The sequence below is a fragment of the Macaca thibetana genome, chromosome 5 (genome assembly GCF_024542745.1).
Source record: "Macaca thibetana thibetana isolate TM-01 chromosome 5, ASM2454274v1, whole genome shotgun sequence".
Taxonomy (NCBI): domain Eukaryota; kingdom Metazoa; phylum Chordata; class Mammalia; order Primates; family Cercopithecidae; genus Macaca; species Macaca thibetana.
Window position 1 is genome coordinate 112,178,212 of NC_065582.1, and position 16,826 is coordinate 112,195,037.

At 33.2% G+C, this 16,826-nt stretch overlaps 1 non-coding gene across 1 annotated transcript; it reads left to right on the forward strand.

The window, feature by feature from the left end:
* The first annotated feature begins 14,895 nt into the window (after window positions 1-14,895).
* On the forward strand, window positions 14,896-14,998 carry LOC126955818 (U6 spliceosomal RNA). The gene has a single exon (XR_007726109.1). It is a non-coding gene; the product is annotated as a U6 spliceosomal RNA (small nuclear RNA).
* The last annotated feature ends 1,828 nt before the right edge of the window (window positions 14,999-16,826 follow it).

Sequence of the window (16,826 nt, forward strand, 5' to 3'; positions counted from 1 at the left end):
GGTAAACACTCACTGACAAATAAATAGTACTGGATAACTGTTCCTATTCCTAAATGGTAAATATGGTTTTAAAAAAGAGAAAATAGGTCAATATTTATAAAGTATATGCATCTCCCTGATCCTAATCCCCAACCCGAAATGATTCCATAATCTAAGTCCAAATCCTGCTCTTTTCATTTTCACCTGCCTGCCAATTGTCAGTTTCAGTAAGTCTGCTATATATATATTTTTCTTTTCTTTCTATGAAAAATGGTAGAAATTTTCACATGACAGTTAGTAATTGCAGAAGTTCCACAGGGACTAATATTCAATGTGCTAGTTGAAGCAAGAAAGTCTGGATACAATTATTAAAGTCATTTCCCAGAGCACCACACCTATCCTCTAAAGATGAGGGGTGAATAGATTTATTTATTGCTCTCATCAAAAACTTGAGTTTGATGAATAAACCAGTTTTCCTCCATGTGAAGCTCTCTTCTACATTAGATCAGCCTCTGCCTACTCCATTGACTAAAAATAGGAAAGAATTATCTCTCGCCCTCCCTTCAGCTGAACACTAAGGCCTTTCATAGTGCAATGCATCATGCATACTCATTACTATTGACACAGCTACAACAAATTTAAAAAAATAGTCTATATATTCTAGTTTGTGAATACAGCAAAATAAAAATTAAGGGTTCAACAGTAATGATGAAGTTAATATGAATAGGACAAACTGATAGGTGGAGTTTTCAAGGTCACAATCTGATGTTGATTAGCTGGAGCTATGGAGCTCGCAGCGGGTGGAGAGAAAGGTAGGGAGGGCAGATATACCGTATTTTGATTTCTGTTCCTTTCCAGTGAGTAAACAAAGCAATTTCAATATTCTAGGTGTTCTCCTTGTGATTCTAAGTCACCTTATAAATTTCAAAAAAGAGTAAAAAAAAAAAAAAAAGATGCATCTTATAGAAACTTCTCTATTTCAGAGAGTGTGTTGGCACATGAGACAAAACCAATGCAAAACAAACAAAATCAACAAAATAAGTTACATATATTGACAAACATATATTAAACCAGACTCAGTTTATGATTCAATTTCAAGTAAAAGAAATAAAAGAACAGAATTAACACGCACGTATAATGATATATTATGTGTGGCCAGATGCGGTGGCTCACGCCTATAATCCCAGCACCTATAATCCCATCCACTAAGTGGGTGGATCACCTGAGATCAGCAGTTCGAAACTAGCCTGGCCAACATGGCAAAACCCTGTCCTACTAAAAATACAAAAAGTAGCCAGGCGTGGAGGCACGTGCCTGTAGTCCCAGACATTTGGGAGGCTGAGGCAGGAGAATTACTTGAACCTGGGAGGCGGTGGTTGTAGTGAGCCAAGATCGTGTCCTTGCACTCCAGCCTAGGTGACCGAGCAAGAGACTCTGTATAAAACAAACAAAAAAAGAAGACAAAGGAAAAAGGAAGGGCAGGGAAGGGCAGGGCAGGACAGGGCAGGGAGGGGAGGGGAAGGGAGGGAAGGGGAGGGGAGGAGAGGCAAAGATTGTGTGTCATTCTTGATTCACTTTCTTTCAAAACAATGAGAAAATAGTCCATTTATCATCACTTCTTCTTGGGTCATTAGCATCTAAAAAACAATCAATACCTATTCCTGGAGTTCACAAAATAAAAAAAAAAAAAGCAATTGAATTTTTATCAAAATTTGATATAGATTAAAACTCTTTCAAATTTAATTACAACACTGGACCCTGAAAATAATTTACTTGGTTTCTTCTACATCCAAGAATGCACAATTCCAAAGATGTACATACACTCTTTCTCTGAAAGGGTGAAAAATAAATGTTCTATTTTCCCTTTATCCATTGTGTAAATTTTGAAAGTAGACTCAAATCTCACTGACTACACTGGTTAGTTTTATTATTTCTGCCATTACTTCTGCCAAGATTATTTATTTTCCTAGTTTTCTTGTTTGATTAGAAGGCAAATCTGTGTCAATGTGAGGAGCTGGTATGGTGTTTGGAAAAGTACCAACAAATGTAAAAATACCTGGTTTCTAGTCATGGCACTGGCTCCCAGAAACTCAATTGATGCCAGAATTCATCTAGTACACTTGCTATATTCCAAACACTTGGCAACATTCTTGAAACATATTAGCTACTCAATGAATATTAATCTAAAGGAATGAGAAAGGGAAGAAAAGAGTTGGAAGTAATTTAATGCTTTTGATAAATCCATTTTTGTTGAGAAGAAAGAGAATGATAGAAAAATCATTCTATAGACAGTTTAAGTCACCGTAACTAATCTGTGATAAGACAAAAAATAAAGAAAAGAGGAATTAACATAGAATTAATAGGACAGGATATAATTTAGCAGGGAAGCAAGGTAGGCCTCCATTCATTGAAGACATATAAGTCACATCTCCCCTGGCCTATTATAGCTCTGTAAATGTCAAAAAGACGAATCATCTGACATTGAACTCATATATATCTCTACCACACACCCAAATGTGTCCCTCCTTCTATTTTACCTATCCCAAGAAATGGTTCTATAATTCACATGGTTATGGTAGCTAGAAACTCTGGAACAATCACTGTCACATTATCCTCTTTCAATTAACATGCCCAGTCTGCCAATAAATCCTAATGATTTGACTTTCTATTATCTTCCAATATTCATTTTCCTGAATTTTCATCCATACTACTACCTATGACACCAATTTAGAAATTTATCTCCGCTTAAAATAAAAGTTTTATGTGGCTCCACTTTGGTCTTCTTCTAACTAATACTACACACTTACAGTAGATAAAACAATATTTTCATAGGTAAATCTAATTGTGTCAGCTTCCTATGTTAACATTCTCAGTGGCTTCTCATTTTTGTTCATATAATGAAAAAGGAATCTCTTTATGGTACTCTACAAAGCCCTACATGGTTTTCTTTTAGTTTCACGTCTAACACATCCGTACTCCCTTTCTTTCTTTCCTTTATTATTCTTATTATTATTACTATTATTATTATTATTGTTTGAGACTGAGTTTCTCTCTATTGCCCAGGCCAGAATGCAGTGGCACTATCTCAGCTCACTGCAATCTTCACCTCCCAGGATCAAGGGATTCTTGTGCCTCAGCCTCTCAGGTAGCTGAGGTTACAGGCGCTCACCACCATGCCCAGTTAATTTTTCTATTTTTAGTAGAGATGGGGCTTCACTGCATTGGCCAGGCTGGCCTCGAATTCCTGACCTCAGGTGATCGCCCTCCTCGGCCTCCCAAAGGGCTGGGATTACAGACAGGAGCCAACACGCCAGGCCTCCCACCCTCCTTTCTTTTCTCCAGTGTCACCTGCTTTATTTTATTTCTCATCTGTTCAGCACAACTTCTTCTACAACAGAACAATATTTTTTCTGCCTGACTGTAAATTTCTTTTTTCTTTCCCTGTCCCTCACTTTTTGCTATAGTTACAGCATATCAAACCGATAGTTCTCCATTCTATCATCTTCTCATGAAAACCTTTAATGTTAATTCTACCAAGTTAATTTTAGTTATTTATCCTTTAAAGAACTCACCATAGTTGCAGCTTCACATTTATTTGTATAATCGATTGACCGTTGTCCATCATGCTTATTAAAATGCAATAGGAGAGCACAGTCTATGTATCATTTTGGTCAAAATTTTATCTTTTATTCTGTATAGACTTCCTGGAACATAGTAAGTTATCAAATTATATCAATTGTAAAAGAAGAGAAAGAGGAAGGGAGAATGAAAGAAAGGGACACAGCTAAGAACGTGAAGGGTGGGCTGGCAAGGGTGGGGTAGGGTTGTATGGCATTCAGTCCCAGAGGGACCTTATTATACTTACATGTGCAAGAACTCGGCATATTTTCAGGAATGAAAAATCAGAGAACAGGAAAGAAGGGGCAGCATGCAGGCTACACTTAGTATGACACGCAAAAATGAAGTCATGCAGGGCTTGATAATCACTATTAATAAAGGTATCTAACAGTGATTGGCTATTACATCATGCTGAAATGTTCCAAGCTCTTCACATATAATAATCTATTTAATCATCATCACAATCCCATCTATTATATTTTATTATTATTCCCATATGCTGATGAGAAAACTGAGGCACAGAAGACATAGTTAGTTATTTAATAGCTTAACTAAGATGCTACAATTAGTACTGAAATGAGCTAGAATTTAAAGCAAGTCAGTCTCACTACAAGGTCTCGGTACTTGAATGCTACACCAAAGAATTTGGATGTCACCATATTATTATAGAGTTGAACTATAATAGAAGAACCATAGATCATTTCCTTCACCCAATTTTTTTTGAGTTTTAAAATAAATACATGCATCTCACTCAGTATCATTGTGCTCCCTTTCACAAATATGTCAGTGTTTTGTCAGTCAAACCCATTCTTCTTTTTCTTAAAATTTAAACTTTTGTTTTATTGTAACAAAAACACTTAATATGACGTGTAGCCTCTTAAAAATGTTTAAGCGTATGTCTCTGTTTTGGTACCAGTACCGTGCTGTTTTGGTTACTGTAGCCTTGTAGTATAGTTTGAAGTCAGGTAGCGTGATGCCTCCAGCTTTGTTCTTTTGACTTAGGATTGTCTTGGCAATGTGGGCTCTTTTTTGGTTCCATATGAACTTTAAAGCAGTTTTTTCCAATTATGTGAAGAAACTCATTGGTAGCTTGATAGGGATGGCATTGAATCTATAAATAACCTTGGGCAGTATGGCCATTTTCACGATATTGATTCTTCCTATCCATGAGCATGGTATGTTCTTCCATTTGTTTGTATCCTCTTTTATTTCACTGAGCAGTGGTTTGTAGTTCTCTTTGAAGAGGTCCTTTACATCCCTTGTAAGTTGGATGCCTAGGTATTTTATTCTCTTTGAAGCAATTGTGAATGGAAGTTCATTCAGGACTTGGCTCTCTGTTTCTCTATTACTGGTGTATAAGAATGCTTGTGATTTTTGCACATTAATTTTGTATCCTGAGACTTTGCTGAAGTTGCTTATCAGCTTAAGGAGATTTTGGGCTGAGACAATGGGGTTTTCTAAATATACAATCATGTCATCTACAAAGAGGGACAATTTGACTTCTTCTTTTCCTAACTGAATACCCTTGATTTCTTTCTCTTGCCTGATTGCCCTAGCCGGAACTTCCAACACTATGTTGAATAGGAGTGGTGAGAGAGGGCATCCCTGTCTTGTGCCAGTTTTCAAAGGGAATTTTTCCAGTTTTGGAACAGAACAGAGTCCTCAGAAATAATACCACACATCTACAGCCATCTGATCTTTGACAAACCTGAGAGAAACAAGAAATGGGGAAAGGATTCCCTATTTAATAAATGGTGCTGGGAAAATTGGCTAGCCATAAGTAGAAAGCTGAAACTGGATCCTTTCCTTACTCCTTATACGAAAATTAATTCAAGATGGATTAGAGACTTAAATGTTAGACCTAATACCATAAAAACCCTAGAGGAAAACCTAGGTAGTACCATACAGGACATAGGCATGGGCAAAGACTTCATGTCTAAAACACCAAAAGCAACGGCAACAAAAGCCAAAATTGACAAATGGGATCTAATTAAACTAAAGAGCTTCTGCACAGCAAAAGAAACTACCATCAGAGTGAACAGGCAACCTACAGAATGGGAGAAAATTTTTGCAATCTACTCATCTGACAAAGGGTTAATATCCAGAACCTACAAAGAACTCAAACAAATTTACAAGAAAAAAACAAACAACCCCCCCAAAAAGTGGGCAAAGGATATGAACAGATAGTTCTCAAAAGAAGACATTCATACAGCCAACAGACACATGAAAAAATGCTCGTCATCACTGGCCATCAGAGAAATGCAAATCAAAACCACAATGAGATACCATCTCACACCAGTTAGAATGGCAATAATTAAAATGTCAGGAAACAACAGGTGCTGGAGAGGATGTGGAGAAATAGGAACACTTTTACACTGTTGGTGGGATTGTAAACTAGTTCAACCATTATGGAAAACAGTATGGTGATTCCTCAAGGATCTAGAACTAGATGTACCATGTGACCTAGCCATCCCATTACTGGGTATATACCCAAAGGATTACAAATCATGCTGCTATAAAGACACATGCACACGTATGTTTATTGCGGCACTATTCACAATAGCAAAGACTTGGAATCAACCCAAATGTCCATCAGTGACAGACTGGATTAAGAAAATGTGGCTCATATACACCATGGAATACTATGCAGCCATAAAAAAGATGAGTGTGTGTCCTTTGTAGGGACATGGATGCAGCTGGAAACCATCATTCTTAGCAAACTATCACAAGAACAGAAAACCAAACACCGCATGTTCTCACTCATAGGTGGGAACTGAACAATGAGATCACTTGGACTCGGGAAGGGGAACATCACACACCGGGGCCTATCATGGGGAGGGGGGAGGGGGAAGGGATTGCATTGGGAGTTATACCTGATGTAAATGACGAGTTGATGGGTGCTGACGGGTTGATAGGTGCAGCACACCAACATGGCACAAGTATACATATATAACAAACCTGCACGTTATGCACATGTACCCTAGAACTTAAAGTATAATAATAATAATAATAATAATAATAAAATATTTAAGCGTATGATGCAATATTGTTAACTATAGGCACAATGTTGTACAACAGATCCCTAGAACTTATTTATCTTTTATAACAGAAACTTTATACTCAACGAATAACAAATCTCATTTTCCCTTCCCCATAGCCCTTCACAACCTCCATTCTTTGCTCTCTCTTGGCTCTGTTTCCAGGACTTTGACTGTATTAGATATCTTGTGAAAGTGGAATCATGTAGTTTTTGTCTTTCTGGGACTGGCTAATAATTGACATCAGAAAGCAAATCTCTTAACTAAGCTCACTTCTGCAGAGATTAAGGCACTACGCTTCTCAGGAAAATGTATATGCCCTTCCTCTGCATGTGGGTCTTCTGGAACCCTGCACGTGCCAAAGGTGTTTCCCCTTAAAATTTAGAAGCATTCGTAGCAATATAGAACAATCTCTAGCAAAAAGCTAGTAATACTCCTTTTTAAAGCTGGCAATTAATAGAAAGGATAGGGGGACGCTGAATAATTTTGGAGTTTAGTATAACTTTATGCTCTGTTTTCTTTGGCTTCAAGGAAAGTAAAAGCCACACTTGAATTTCATCCATATGTTTCTAAAAATGTTTATCTAACACAGTATCATTTCCAACAAAAGTTCATTCTAAGTGGTATAGGCAAGCCTCAACTAAATTTGTTTGTAGCCATAATTTTTTTAAGTATTCAGAAAGAGAAAAAAGCTGACAAGGAGTAATTTGGTAAGCCATTAGGGTGGCATGGGAATCGAATCAGAACTAAAATTCACAATGCCTACCCTTCGTCGTAAACATTCACACACTTACATGGAAGACAAAACACAAAATAAATATGTGTATAATATTTTAACTTCAGAAAGTATAGGGATATAGATAGGTTATGTGAAAGAAGGCAATACATCTAATCTTTGCCAATGCTCAATAACTATAAATAAGAATATAAATGTGTACATGATGGATGAATGCATAGAAGATATTTTTCTTCTATATAAAAAAAACCTCTTTAAAAATGTTTGTGTGCAAATTCAGGACATATTATAAACAAAATAGTTACTAAAATAAAGTATGAGGATAATCTCACTAAGATAAAATGAGTTCTATTTTTATTCAGTTGGTTTATGTATTGTAACCAGTGATTTGTCCTAGCTTTCAAGATACAACTTAAAAACATTTAGAACCCTATAAAACATTTTAAGATAAAAACTATTCAAATTAGAGGATGTTACTTGTTATTCAAATTATTGTTACTTAATTCATTTATTATTTGATTTAAAATTCCCTGATGACTAGATGCAGCATTATATAGATATTATTTAAATCAGACAGTAGTAAAAGTTGAACACAAGGCTCACCAACTCCGACATTTTTCAATTAAGAAAACCACAGAAGTTCAAAAAATGTGTGACATATGTACATTAAGGAACAAAAAAGGAACTATAATGAGGCTTCTAAGTCCTTCTAGAGAATTTTATAAGTTGTTAATAGAAAGGAGGAAAAAAAAGAGATTTTTGTATTAGAATACTTGAGAGAACTTTGGAAAAATTTCTATTCCTAAGGCAGTTTTCACAGAGCATCAGATGGTGCCCTTGACAAAGATTGACGTCTTAAATGAGAAAGTTATAGAGCAAGTAGAGTAATTCAAGTCCAATAAATCACCAGGACCATATGGTATACATCCAAGATTTCTGAAGGAAATAGTGTGAACTTCCATAGACACAAGGGGGAAAAAAACATGAAATATAGCCTTAATTGTAGCATCTGCTTTTAAAAACTGGAAGATTACTAATTTGGTACGAAGTATATAAAGGGAAAATATCTAGAAGAGAATCAAATAAAAAAAAAATCAATGCTTTCTACTTGTACATGTGATGTTGAGTAATCTTGTACATTTCTGTACTGTATTCTTCTCACTTTATCTTTCCTGGATGTCTTATTTAATAAGGCTTTTCTCTCATCTCTCTTCCTAATCTTGGCAGTTTTCCAACTACATACTACTTAATAAGCCAGTGGCTGACATCCATGGATATTGAAATTCGTTTTCACTTGTCAAGCCAAAAATAGGTTAATTAGTAGTGTTATCACCCTGGTCCTTTCTCAGAAAATTTGCAGTGTATCTTTCTTTCTCTCTCTCTCTCTGTCATGATTGTTGTGTTGCTGTCGTCGTTTTGTTTACATAAAGCTAAATTGAAATTACTATTTTTCAAACAGAAATGATATTGCTGTGTTTTGTTTTTCAGCATTAACTCATTCTATTTGATTGCATGCGTTAATCAAGAAATCTGTTAATTTATCATTTGAGAATGTAAAAAATTATAAATTTTTTACTTTTTATTAATGTATCAGACACATAAAGAAAAGTGTACTAATAATAATTGCTTAAATGTAATGACGTTTTACACATACACGAACTAACATGTAATCTCCAGCTGAGTAATCATAAAGCATATGGTATCAAGAAGTCTCTTTACCCTCTGCCAATCAGTATATTCTCAAAAGTAATGACTATTCTGAATTCTACTATCCTAAATTAGCATCCTGTTTTTTGATTTCAAGTACATATAATCATATTGACTATTGTCTGACTCCTTTTGCTCCAAATAATGTCTGTGGGATTCATCAATGCTATAGTATCTATTAATAGGTCAATCTTATTTTATTTATAGGTAGAATTCATTTTGTTAAAATATAATAATTTATCCACTGTCCTATTGATGGAAATTTGAGCTGTTTCCAGTTTTTGTCTCAAGTGTAAAATGAGCAATAAATATTTTGTATTCATGTCTTTTAATAAACATATGCACCATATTTACTTGATTATAAACTTAAGAATAAAATTGTTAGTCTTAGGGTAACCATTTAATTAAATTAAGTAAATAATACTAAACTGTATTCCAACATCTTAATATCATTAACACTCAAATAGCAATATATATTTGAGTTCAGTTATTTCACATGTTCATCAACACTTGGTATAATCAGTCTTCTCATTTTTAGCCATTAAGTGAGTAGCAGTTTCATTGTGGAATTAATTTACATTTTATTGAGGATTAATTATGGTAATACATTTTATTATGTTTATTCACTATTTGATTATGACTGTAAAAATACATATTGAGTTATTGCTTATTAAAAAAAACAAGAGTTTTATCTTTCTCTGATTCCTAGAAAAACTTTACTTATTCTAGATTGGGAAACTTGTTGAATTTATCATCTATTTATCAACATATTCAATTGTGTATAGATGTCATAAATTTTATTGAAGTTCAGTTAAGGTTTTTACACTTGTGCTTTTGGAATCTTGTTTAAAAAGTCTTTGCTTGCATTAAGATCATATAAATATTTGCCTATAATTTAATCCAACAGTTTTATTGTTTTACACTTCACATTTAGGACTATGATTCTTCTTTAAATATTTTTGAGTAAAGGGCTAATGTTTACATTTTTTTCAAATAGCAGTCAATATTTTTCTGTGATATTTATTTGAAATACCAATTTCCTCACTGAATTTCATTGGCAACTTAGCAGTCAGTCAAACTGAACTGGATTTTCTGTAATGTTCTATTATTCTGTTGCTTACCCTGTGCCATAGGAAGAAGTTTAAGGTCGTAGCTTAGAACCTCCTGAGGGTGCATAAGAACTTTCTAACTACTATAGTGGCATCCTCAAAGATTACTCAAAAATAACAACACACACACACACACACGCACACACACACTAAAGAGAGAGATTGAGAGGAAAGAAAAACGTAAAGCAGTCATAGAAAAAATACTTGTCAGTTTATATCAACCATATGAAGACAAATATTAAAGATTTGTTTTCCATAATTCAGCCACAGAAAATTTTTAAAGCATGTGTCAGATAATGATAATCTTTTAGTTGATCACTACTGCAGTTTTTCATTGCATTTAGTTGCCCAACAGTTCACCATGACCTTTTAGCTCCTACATATTGTGGGTTATGACAAAATCTTCAACCTTGTCTCAAGCCACCTTCCTAGGGCTCTTGTTTTAAACTGTTTTGTCCTGCTGTAATAGAATACCTGAGACTGGGTAATTTATAAGAAATAGAAATGTATCTCTCACAGTTCAAGAGGCAGAGAAGTTCAAGATTAAGGGGCAAGAATCTTGTGAGGACCTTCTTGCTGTATTGTTCCATGTCCGATGGTAGAAGGCAGAAGGGCAGAGAAAGGGCAAGACATACATAAAAGGAGACCAAACTTGTCCTTCAATAAAAATCCGCTATCTTGAATAATGAACCTAATAATAAAATAATGGCATTAATTCATTCATGAAAATAGAGCCCTCATAGCCAAAATGCCTCTTAAAGGTCTTATGTCCTACTACTCTCATAATGACAAATAAATTTCAACATGAGTTTGAGAGGGAACAAACATAGAAACCATAGCAGCTCTCAATACTAAACCACACTAGATTTTTCAAACAAGCTAGTGTTGTTCTATCTTAGCCTTTGAAATTCTATTGCATTTGGGATACTAATTCCCAGATTTTTGCTTGCTAAGTCTTTTCTAACATTCTGGTGTCATATTACATTTCCAACTCTGATATAACATGAATCACCAAATTTAAAATGCCCCACCTCACTTGATCCATCCCAACCAATTTCTATTATATTCTCCCATTTTATTTTATTAAAGCATTTGCCAATCTCTGAAAAGGTCTCATTTATGTATTTGCTTTACAATCAATTATATATTTGTTTATTAATGTCTATTTGTTTTCTACTAACATGCATTTGTTTAAATTTTTATATAAATTAATTTTATTTAAGTATATTAATATTGGTCACATCATATTTATTGACAATTTATATCTTTCATCAAGCTCCAAAAATATAATGCAGACTGTAACACATTGAGTGATATAGGATTGAACTATTTTAATAAAAAGGTAGTTTATTTCATTCTAAAATACACTGAGAGATGAAAAATAAATCAAACATAGAGGGTTTCTGATAATTTTAGGCTTAGACTGACTATGCAGATAGCTCTTGGAGTCTTCCTACTACACAACTTGACACTGTTTAAAAGAATTAAGACAAGTATCAATCCAGAATGTTTAATACTTATAAAATGACAATAAATCATATAATAGCTAAGGATTGTTGTTTGTTTACTTTTTAAAGCATGAATGTATGTGTGCATGTGTGTGGGAGGGTGTTTTATTCCTTTCACATTCTAGGCTCCTTTGGAAAAACTTTTCTTTTTTTTTTATTCTTTTATTTTTTTTTAATTTTTTTTTTTAGCAGTTGCACAAAAAACATTCCTTGGATTTATGTCAATTGAAATTTAAATTTAAGTGAGTTCAAATCTAAACGAATAAACTAATTATTTAACATGCTTGTTTCCACACTATAAGTTCACAAATTGCAAAAAACAAAAACTCTGTGTAATTATATTTCACCCCTTTATACTCACCCATTTTTGTTCTATCATAAAATAATCATATATTGATTTATCCATAATCTTTAGGGATCATAACTAGACTCATTTTAATTCTCACCATTAAAATATTCAAATATTCCACTTCTTCCTAAAGATTTGTGCTAAAATTCTTAAAGGCCCACTTGACAACGAAAAGGCAATATACTGTAGTGAAAAGAACTTATTTCCAAGATGAACAAGAGAATAATTGCCTTAGTTTTCATATCTATAAAGATGAAGTATCGGCCTCTGTATCTCCAGTCAATCACAATTCTAACTCTCCATAACTTTATGTATTAAAAATGAATAATATATACTAATGTTCTTCATAATTAGGATGAAATATACTCTGTATTAACAGGAACAGTACTGGTGGCTTCAAATCTCCTCTTCGCCTTATCATGGAGAAGTCTGGTGTTCCTCCAAAAATGGCTGCTACATACATACAAATGTCCAGTAGTGAACAAATGTAGATGGTCCCTATACTAACATTTTGGCAATGGTAGAGTCAGTGACAAAAGGTACATGTTTTCAGCAACAGTAGCGGCTTCTCTGGCAACAACAGAAAAAAGTCAATTAGGTCCTTAGCGGTTTCTACTCACCCAGAGAAACTGGGAAGCCTATCTCGCAAAAACAGAGGATATTATAGCCAGCCAAGAAGAGAGAAAATCTTACAAGATTGTGCAGGAAGAAACAGAGAAAGATAAGCCATTTGTTTTGGTGTGAAAGACTTGAAACCAAAAGTGAGCGAAATGAAGCATAAGTGACATCTAAGATGTGTGAAAGGAAGGCTTTTATTCTGCCAACATCCAAAATGTGATGAACAGTAACTACCAAGAATATCAGCAAGGAGCTGTTCTCCAGATGCAATAATAAAGAAAAGTCAGCTAGGGCTACAATCATTTTAAGACAGAAGGTTTTTATTTTTTCTATCAATTTTCAATAACAATTAAGCTTTCTGAACAACAGCAGTAAGCATTGGAAAACTTTTTTTAAAAAAAATGGGAAAATACCAGAGTTTATCTTATCAGGTAATAAGCATGCTATCAGGAAATTGAAAAGCTTTTGTCTTAGATTTCAAGCTAAGAACTGTGGATAATATAATTTTTGTGTTTTCCTAGCAATGGGTTTTCTTGACTCTTATAATACAGAGTATACTAGTAAGAGTATGAAATGCCTGCATAACACAATTCATTTTGAATTGTGAAAATAATGTAACTAACTCATTTTGATTCTTTTTTTAATTTGTTAAACAAAGTCTCCAGTGATCCTAATAAAAAAGAATAAGGTAGCTCTAGGTCACTCAGACAGAAATCTCTAAGTTGAGCTTGTTCCTTTAAAACCTAAAAATCTGCTTTCCTGTAGCAGTTCGGTCAATGCCTCCTTTTAGATCATGGTGTCCTTTTTGTATATTTTTTAAAGATTAGAAAATAAATATAAGAAAAGGAAGAGTTTATCCTTTTCTAAAAATTAAGTATTATAAATAGCTCACATAGGGAATTCCTACAATGTTTATTTATTAATAAATCTGTTTAAAAATTGTGATTGAAGAAGCTGATCCTTAAAATAAGTAGTTCTAGAAAAAAGTGAAAAACAGAATAATTAAAAACACTACATACATTATATATGTTTTAATATCTGTTTTAATTATGTGAATTAAATTATAATTATGTGAATTAAAACAGATATTAAAAATACTACATATGCATTTTTAATATCTGTTTTATGTGAAAAACAGAATAATTAAAAATACTACATATATTTTATATATATATACACACACACACACATACACACAGAGAAACCTTGCAGCTAGGAAAATCTTTGATTTTTTTTTTCTTTAACCTACAGTTAGGCAAACCAAATATTCTTAACCTAGATATTCTGAAAAGTCAAGGACCTATATGATGAAAGTCATCTTTGTCATGCCCTTTGACTAGTCCGAGTGCACTAGTGATTGTAATTGGTTGATCACAACCAGTTACAGATATCTTTGTTCCTTCTTCACTCTCACTACTTCATTTGATTAGTCTTAAAAAAAAACTAAATTAGCAATTAAATTTTTTCTTCTCGCCAAATGTACATCTAATGGGAAATTTTCCCCTTGCTATCAGTGAGAGGCACTGTAATGTAGAAAAAGAAATAAAAACATTAATTTGGGCTTATATTCCAGATTTGGTATTATGCAAAAAAAGTTATAGTTGATGCTCCATTACTTCATCAGTACAAACAGAATAAACTAATCCTGCACTTAGGTGATATTAAATTTTTGTAAGGATATGGTATGATGGAAGTCAAAAGTCAGTTATCAAAAAATATTTTTCTGATTGTTTTTTGTAACCCCTAATAAAGTAAAAGCAATAATATTCATACAAGTCATAAAATGTATATTAAAATGAAGAACAAATTATAAAAACTGAATTAAGACTCCATATGAGAGATCTAAAGTAAATTAGAGATTATTTAGCTCTAAACACAAGTTATAGATGTGATAACTGGGCCTAGAAGAAGGAATCATTTTATTAGGGTCATGTTATATAATAATGGCAGAAATTGAATTACATCATGGTCTTCCAATGATTCCATCAGTTAAAGCTTATTCTACTTGCCTTCTGAATATCGCATCACTGATATCAGTAACTATTGATTGAACACATAAAATGTGAAGTCACAGAGCTAGCAACTAGAGATTTAATAATGACTGCAGTGATTTGAGTTCTGCTGTAAATGAGTTTATACTAACTGGAGGAAGACATGAAAGAGTAAAAAGGAAATCATTAATACAATATAATAAGCTTTAAAATATAAAGAAATTAAAACCATGTTACATTGTACTCATTTTGGCAGCATATACTAAAATTCGAAAAATACAAAGGAGATTCGTATGGACCATGGACAAAGATTACATGTAAATTTGTGAAACATTCCATATTTTTTGATAATAAAAACCCTCAACAAACTAAGAATAAAAGGGAACATCTTCAACCAGGTGAAGGGCATCTACAAAAACCTACACTAACACTGAATTTAATGGTGACGCTTTCCCATGAAAATCAGGAATCAGACAAAGACGTTTTCTCTTACCACTTCAATCAACATTTTCCTGAAGAGTCTAGCTTGGGAAATTACACAAGAAAAATAAATAAAATGTATGCAGATTGGAAAGAAAGAAATTAAAGTATACTTATTTGTAGATATCATAATGATGTATACAAGAAAAAATTAAGCAACCAATAAAAAATACTAGAACTAATAAGTGAGTTCAGCAAGGTTTCAGTATACAAGATGAATATATAAAAATGAACTGTATTTCTAAATACTTGTAATGAAAACTCCAAAAACAAAATGAAGAAAGCAATTTCATTTGCAATAGTATCAAAAAGAATAAAATGTACAGAAAAATATTTAACAAAAGACGTGCAAAACCCATACTCTGAACAAAGTATAAAACATTGACAAAATAAATTAAAAATCTAAATTATTAAAAAAATTATTTTCATATGTTGGAAGATTTAACATTATTAAGATCGCAATACTCTTAACTGATATATAGGTTCAATGAAACCTTTATCAAAATCACTGCTTACTTACTTGTAGAAATTAGCAAGTTGATTCCGAAATTGTTTGGGATTGCTAGTGACCCAGAATAGACAAAACAATCTTGGAAGGTAAAACAAAAACACACCAGAAAGATTCATCTTCCTAATTCCAAAACTTACTATGAAACAGTGGTAATCTAGTTACTGTAGTACCAGCACGTGGACAGACACGTAAATCAATAGGATAGAAATGAGAGTCCAGAATAAACCCACATATCTATCATTAACTGATTTTGAACAAAGATGTCAACACTTGCCAGTGGAGAAAAATATTCAGAATTTTAATTCAGTAATAATATCCAATTATTAATCTAATAATTATATCCAATAATTATCTAATAATATTATATTATAAACTGAATTATAATTACTATTGAATTTTAAGATGATCTGGAAATTGCACAAGTCACTTTTACTCATAAGCCACTGGGACAAACTTCTATGTCCAAAGCTACCTATAAGGCAGATTGGGAAATCCCAATAACCAAACACACAAGTAATACGCAAAGGTTCTGCTACCAAGTGGAAGAAGGTGTCTGTGTGCTTGCATGTGTGTCTGTGTGTTGTGAAAGAGAGAGAGAATACTAAAAAACAATGGTTTGTCTCTCTCACAACTTCTCTATTAAAAATTTTCACATGATCTTTCATTATAATTGTGATAAAAGTAAAGCTTCTGACCATGGCCTAGAAAGCATTATATTTTCTGACCCCTCATCTGCTTCCACTGTCCTCTTTGCTAATTAAACCAAGCAAACTTTCCTTCTATTCCTTTCTATTTCTATACCAAGCTTGTGTAAACTTAGGAATATTTATATGTTGCCACTTACTATTCTTTCACATTCTCTCATGGTTAGGTCTTTCTCCTTATTCAATTTTGAGTTCTTCAGGGATGTTTTCCCTTGACCACTTATACTAAGTGCTATCATTCTCATGTTCTATCCTCCATCCACACAAAAGTAACAGCCAGTAACCGTAATTAGTGCTTTCAGAAGAATTACAGTAATTCCCTGATGTAATAATCATAATTATTGCCTTCAATATGCTCTCATTTGTTTGTTTACTTAATATCTATTTTTGCCCACAAAAAAAAAATCCCAGTGAGAATAATCTTTGTATTTTTCAATCATCTTGATGTCAAACAAGCAATACGTAATTAAATGTAGAA